Here is a 7,584-nt window from a genome sequence, read left to right on the forward strand (position 1 = left end):
GTAAGGAATCCACCTTCCAATGCAGGGGACGAGGGTTCCATCCCTGGTCAGAGAACTAAGATCCCATATGCCATGGGCAACTAAGCCCGTGCACCACAACTACTAAGCTTGCGTGCCTCAACTAGAGCCCGTGTGCCACAAACTACAGAGCCCACTGCCTCTGGACCCCGCGTGCTACAGCTACAGAGCCCATGTGCCCTGGAGCCTGTGCACCGCAACTAGAAAGAGAAAACCCACACGCCACAACTAGAGAGAAGCCCGCACGCCGCAGAGAAGAGCCCGTATACCTCAACGAAGATCCTGAGTGCCGCAGCTAAGACCTGATGCAGCCAAAAATAAATTAAATAAATAATAAATAAATCTTTAAAAAAAAGAAAACTGTTCTATCTTACTATTTTTGTGCTGATATCACATTTTAATTATTGTAGCTTCATGATGTCTTCATATTCTCTAAAGTGAATCCAAACTTGTTCTTTTTCCAAATTTTCTTGACCCTTTGTAACTCCATTTAAACTTTAAAATCAGTTTGTTAATTTCTACAAAAAATTCTGCTAGGATTTTATTTGGAATGCGTTGAGCCTTTAGGTTACTTGAAGAGAATTTGAAGAGAAATGACACTTTTACAATACTGAGTTTTCCAAACTGTAAACATTGTATGGCCTATGTTTTTAGCTCTTTTAAAATTTCTCTTAATAATACTTTATAGTTTTCAGTGAGGAGTCCTTTCACATGTATCATTAGATTCATTTCTTGGCATTTAATTTGCTGTGCTAGTGTATATACTGTCATTCTAAACATCTAATTTTCTACTTTTCCATTTCTATTTTCCCTTTTGTTGGTATATAGAAATGCAATTGACTTTGGTAAGCTGACCTTGTAGCTAGTGACCTCACTAAATTCATTTATTAATTGTAGTAGTTTATTTAGTTTATTTTGTGTTTTATGTGTACAGTGTCACATCATCTGTGAATACTGGAAGTTTATTTCTTAGTTCCTTATATTTTTATCTGTTGCTTTACTTTCTTGATTTATTGCACTAGGAAAAAAGAAAAATCTAGTACAATGTTCAACAGTAGTGGCTGTAACTAGCATCCTTGTGTAAGTCTCATCTATATTATAAAGATTACAATATTTCACCATCAAGTATGAAAGTTAACCTTGGTTAAACTAGATATCCACATGCAGAAGAATTAAGTTGGACCCCACCTCCTGATAAACAAAAATTAATTCAAAAAGACTTACATTTTAAGAGCTTAGACTAGAAAACTTTTACACAAAAGCATAGGCATAAATATTTATGAGCTTGGATTAGACAATAGTTTCTTAGACATGATACCAAAAGCACAAATGATAAAAGAAAAAAATAAATTGGACTTCATCAAAATTAAAGACTTTTGTGTCCAAAAGACACTATCAAGAAAATTCAAAGACTACCTACAGAATGAGAGAAAAATATTTGCATATAATATATGATAAAGATCTCATATGCAAAATATATAAAGAGCCCTTACAACTCAACAATAAAAAGACAAATAACCCCATTCAAAAATGGGCAAAGGATTTGAATAGGCATTTATCCAAAGAAGATTTATGAATGGCCAATAAGCACATGAAAATATGCTTAACCTCCTTAGTAATTGAGGAAATATGGATCAAAACCACGATGTGATTCCACTCCATACCCACAAGCATGGCTATAATCAGAAAGCAGACAATAACAAGTGTTGTTGAGGATTTGGAGAAATACGAAGTCTCATGCATTTCTAGTGGGAATGTAAAATGCTATAGGCATTTTGGAAAACAGCTTGGCAGTTTCTCACATGGTTAAATATGAGTTGCCATATGAACCAGCAATTTCACTCCTAGGTATATGCCCAAGAGAAATGAAAACATCTATGTACACAAAAACTCATAAATGATAGCCCAAAAGTGAAAAAAAAAAACAACCCAAATGTTCATCAGCAGATGAATGGATAAACAAACTGGGGTGTATCAATGAAATGTGGTATAAACAATGAAACTGTGGTGTGTACAATGAAATGCCATTTGGCAATAGAAAATAATGAAGTTCATGTTACAACATGGATGAACCTTGAAAACGTCATGCTAAGTGAAAGAAGCCAGACAGAAAAGGCCACATATTGCATAATTCCATTTACATGAAATGTCCAGAATAGGCAAATCCGTTGAGAGAGAAAGTAGATTAGTGGTTGTTGGAGGCTGAGGGTAAGGGGAATGGGAAGTAACCGTTCATGGGCACTGGGTTTCTTTTTTCAGTGATGAAAATATTATATAATACTGATGTTGCACATATCTGTGAAAATACTAAAAACTCGCTAAACTGTATACTTTAAAGAGTGAATTTTAAGATATGTTAATTATGTCTCAATTTTTAAAGACAAAATTCTCTGGTGAAATTCTCCATCTTGCCCTGTTTTCTCACACTATTTTCACAGCGATTTTAAAATCCATGTCTGATAACCATTTTTCTTTCTTTCTCATTGGTCTTGGCAGGATAATTAGTCTGCCACAAGATATATGGCATCGTAACAGAAAGGCAAATTAATTTTTCTGTCTTTTAAATATACCAATTCTCCCTCAATGTGTATTAGTGTAATTGATTTTATGAACCTAAATGTAAGATAATATTATTCTTGTCAGCTTCTTTCGTCTGCTGTAGCATCCAGCTTTCATATTAGTTATAGCATTCAGCTTTGTTACAACAAGCATTCCTAGGTAGGATATAATTTTCTAACATCTATATTCTCGATAGATTTATAGGTGCAGTATTTCCAAATTTCCTCACCCATACAAGTACAAACTTCCAGTAAACTAGTAATGATGATCTATGAGATTGTTCTGATAAAAAGAAAAACTTAAAAGCTATTTCCATGTTTTTTAGATGGTCTCCAGCAAGAAAGTCTTCGAAAAAAATTAAATAGAATATATTTCTAGAGCAATAAAGAACTTTAGCTAAAACCCTTCTTTTTTAGAGATGTAGATATTAAAGGGCAGGTACACGGCATATCTTGACCCCATCACAGGTAGTTAGTAAAAGGATGGCATTAGTCCCAGAGCTAGTACTTTTTATCTGCTCACTGCTTTACATTAAATTCAATTCAGCTGAAATCCACTGGGGAGAGAGCAAATATTATGAAAAGAGCATTAGAGTCTGGAAAGTTCTGTTCAAACTATGGTTCATATATTACCAGTCATGTGAACTTGGGCAAGTATTTAACTTTTCTAAAGATTCTCATTTTCTTTACATATGTGAAACAAAGATGGTAACTATGCTGTTATGAATGTTAAATGAGGTGATTTTTTTTTAAGGTCAAGCACAGTGCCTAGCACATAGCAGGTGTTCAGTTAGCAATAACGTACAGGAAGTTAAAAATAAGGTAGTTTATTTGCCTTAAACTCGTGTAAAAATATTACATTTTTTAAAGCACAATATTCATTAGATATTATCACTGTTATAACATTTTATTGTTTCTGTGTAGCTTTCGTTTAAAGACAGCAACTTGTAGTGCTTAGTTTGCACTTGAACAACCATAGAAGAAGAGTCCTAATTATTGTATCTTGTTTCATTGAAGATGTTAAGTCCCAATCTTCCTATCTCCACCCCCAAATCCCATCAGCCCATCTGAAAAACACCCACCTATACTCCCAAACCACACCAAAATAGCCTAACAGAACACAAGAACTTCCTACAGGCCTAAAGTGTAAAGAGGTGGAGATAGGAAGGCTCTGATACTACCCTTTTTATGCTTCTGGAATTTAAACTTATTTCAATTTGATAATTCCCCCAGAAAGGATAAATATAAATTCTTTCTCATCCCCAGCTCCCACAGAAAGAGAATGTGATTCCTCGTCATGTTCTCTCATTAAAACAAAATTTCACTATCATAAAACAATTAGTTGATCTCCAAGGTCCTTTTTAATTTTCTGATTCTGACTCTGTGCCCCATGAAATTTATTGCAATGTGCTTAAACTTGTATATTGAATTTTGCCAATTTGTTCATTGTGTGTGTACATGTATGTGCTGGGACAGGCACTATTGATTGACCCCCAGAACTTCCATTTTATAAGATTCACTTCAGTAAATATTTATTGAGACTCTAACCTCGTGAAAGGATGAATAAGAACATGCCCTTGCCTTCAAGGGCACCACAATTTATCACAGAAAATGTAACTTAAATAACTTCTCCATTGTGAATTAGACAAATATTTTTGTATGCAATGATTAGAGTTCATGCTTTTACTTCCTTAAAAGTTGATCAACCTGTGACTTTCTTTTAATTTTTAAAATGTTAGTGCATAGCTTTCCACATGTTATTTAGGTAAGTTGCCTACATCAAATATGCATCAGGTTGAAGCACACTGGATTGCTGTGGTGAATGGTGTTTTATTCTTAGGAAATCTGCATATCCAAGAAACAGACCATGAAGATAGTATCATAGTTGTTACTAGGTTCAGAACAGACAACATTATGAGCTCTTTTCCATTACTTGCATAGTATTATAGGATTGGCTCAAAATTTCAGTTCATCTCCATCATTTTCACATATGATGAAGTGAAAGCTAGCTATTGAAGGGCTGGAAAAGCATTTGTATGATATCATGTCTCCCACGGCTCCAAGTACACAGCCTTACTAGAAGATGTTTGTGTACTAGAACATGTTTAAACTGGAAGGGATTCTAGAGAGCATTTTGATCCTCTGCTTCATTTTATTGTGAAAAGAAGCAGGACTATAGGAGAGAAGGAAATTTCCCCCCTCCTATTATGAGTGCACTGGCAGCATAGGCAAAGCAATCACTTCGTCAGCTGGCTCACAATTCAATGGTCTTTCCCTCAAACTCATTAAGCAGATCTTTTTTAATAATTAAGAGGACTGCTTGAAATGTGTCCCTGTGCCTTTCCTGTCCAGATCAGTAGCAGCTGAACCCTTCTTTTCTAGATATTTTTATTGTATCCATACTTAAGACAGGGATGGTCTATAAAATGCAACTCTGAGAATCAATCAAGTCCCCTTAATGGAAGTGGTATCTATCCTCTTAATCGAAGTAAACCACACTGGGATAATTATCATATTCCATTGCAGTGAGAAAGTACAAAGATGATTCCTCAATTGATAAAGGATTCCTACAACACTGATATGTCATCATTTTTCTGCTTATCCCCACTTGGCGGCGATTTCTCCACTGCCTATCTGGAGTCTAAAGGAGAGTGCTTTTTATCTTTCTGAAGAAATCCTTTTAAAAGAACAATAAGCATGTGTTAATGTAATATGAAGCTATTTACCATACTCATTTATATAAGAAGCCCTATGGGATAAATTTGCATCATGTATTATATAGACTTCACAAAAGATAAAAGAAACTTTAAAGAGCAATAGAGTAGAAAAGAAAACAGAGTTATGAATACATGGACAAGCAGACTAACATTAGATCATTTTCAAGTATAGTTTTAAATAAAATATAAAGATGTGAGGGAAATGATCCATTAAAAACTGATATTAAGGAATTAGAATCGTTAGAGATGTGATAAATACATACTGTCACTACTTCCACCTGATTGTAAAAGTTTTAAGTTTAGGTCTGGCCCATTTCCTTTCCCCAGGAGACTAATCAAAACTTAAATTGGAGGTGGGAAGGTTTACAAGGTTTCTGATCCAGAACTTTCCCAGACATGAAGGGTAAAAAAAAAAAGTCCTAGCTTACTTGGAAGGCAATATTTTTTTCCATCCTTAAACACCAGAAATTATAATTACTGCAGCAAAGAATAAGGATTAACCATCTTATATAATTATAGGTTAAGTCTTCTGAGCATAGGTGAAGTGAAAATAGAATATGAATAAAGTTCATTTTCCCAGTCTAAAATTCAGAAGTGGCATAGCAATCTCGGTTTCCAAGATTCAAATTACTACAATCAGCATACATGGTCTGTGGCCTGACAGTGCAAATACCAAAAAGGAAATAAAAATCTAGAGTCATTTTAGTCTACTCTGTGTGTCCAGGTGTCACTCATTCACCCTCTACTGAAAGTTGAGGAGTTTGGAGGCCAGGCAGGTGAATTTACTTTCTACACCATCCCTATGAGCTTTTGCCTAAATTATCTAGCGACACAAAAGATCAGCTTGAAACTTATTGCTCACCTCTTATCTGTTCAATGGTTTGATGCAACAGCAAGGAATATCGTTAAAGACAATGAGGCATCAACTCCTTTAATTATTCTCTCTTAAGAATCTGCCATTTCAGACCATCTATTTCAGATTTGGAATCGTGACATTTTAACCTCTTCTTGATTAAAAGTTTCTATCTCCATCTCAAAGAATGCTTACTTATATGTGGTTTCTCACAAATGGCTTAACCTTTCTGCATCTCAGTTTCATCCGTTATAAAATAGAGATAATTACAGTGGGTTCTATTTGCCCAGCATGTGGCAGTCATGATCCATGCCTGGACTCCCTGTAAGGTCTTCATATGGAGTTCAAAATATGTCCTAAGAGCAAAGAAAGAACTGAAAACAGATTTGGGACTAAAAACAAGGCAGGGCTCAAGGCAGAGGAGAGTTGAATGTTGATGTTCTAGAGTCCTTTGGTATCTTTCTGTCTTTTAAACACTTAATTCATTTACCTAAAAAAATATAAAAATATCATCCACAACTTTACAGCTGGTATAGATTAAAATTTTCATCAAGCTTCCGAGTAATATAGCACTTTTCCTTTTTAACAGTAATAAAAACACAAAGTTGAGAACCGATGCGATTTTAGTTTTCAAAGTTATTTTTCTAAAGGAGATAAAAGTTGTGGGTATACTGATATTTTAATGAAGAAGTGAATTATTATCCCATGATTTCTCCATTAAGAATGAAAACAGCCTCCACATGCAGAAGGGTTTGTATTACTTTGTCAGTAATTTTAAATTTGAATGGCATTTATACTTCCATTTATTAATTATAGACTTTTTGTATTGTCACTGAAAAGTGCTTTTAGGCAATCTGCTCCATCAGTCATTAGTGATTAATAGTTTTTAGTCTATATTGGTAAGTATTTTGGAAGTGTTTCTCACACGATATAGATAATACCTATCAATAAATTCCAATAACTATGAACATGTCTTTGAAGCAATTTATTCTTTCTCTGTATTAGAAGAACTATGTACAGCTGTTACTAGTAACATACTATCAAAATGTGATCCATAATCAGATATTAATCCAATGCCATTGATAAACACCGAGAACTTCAGGAATTTTGACAACAGTATTCACTATTAGCAAAATGTTGGCATCATTAAAGTGTCCCTTTTATGACTTTCTTTAGTTGACTAGAAAGGCTTACCAATTAATTAAAAAATGCATGCACTTAAACCAAAATATTTTCACAAGGTAATATCTCCTTGCTTTAGGTAAAATAGCAAGGCCAAGGAGACATTGATTCTATGTCAATAGGTTATGATTTTATTCCTCTTTCAATAAGTTGTCAAATGGAATGTTCTTATTCATTTTATGTGAAGAATGTTGAAGTGGAAGTTGTTCACTAAATTATTATTGATTTACCTATTATTTTTAATAGCCTGAGAAAA

Source organism: Mesoplodon mirus (assembly GCF_964341445.2).
Source record: "Mesoplodon mirus genome assembly, chromosome: 9".
NCBI lineage: Eukaryota > Metazoa > Chordata > Mammalia > Artiodactyla > Ziphiidae > Mesoplodon > Mesoplodon mirus.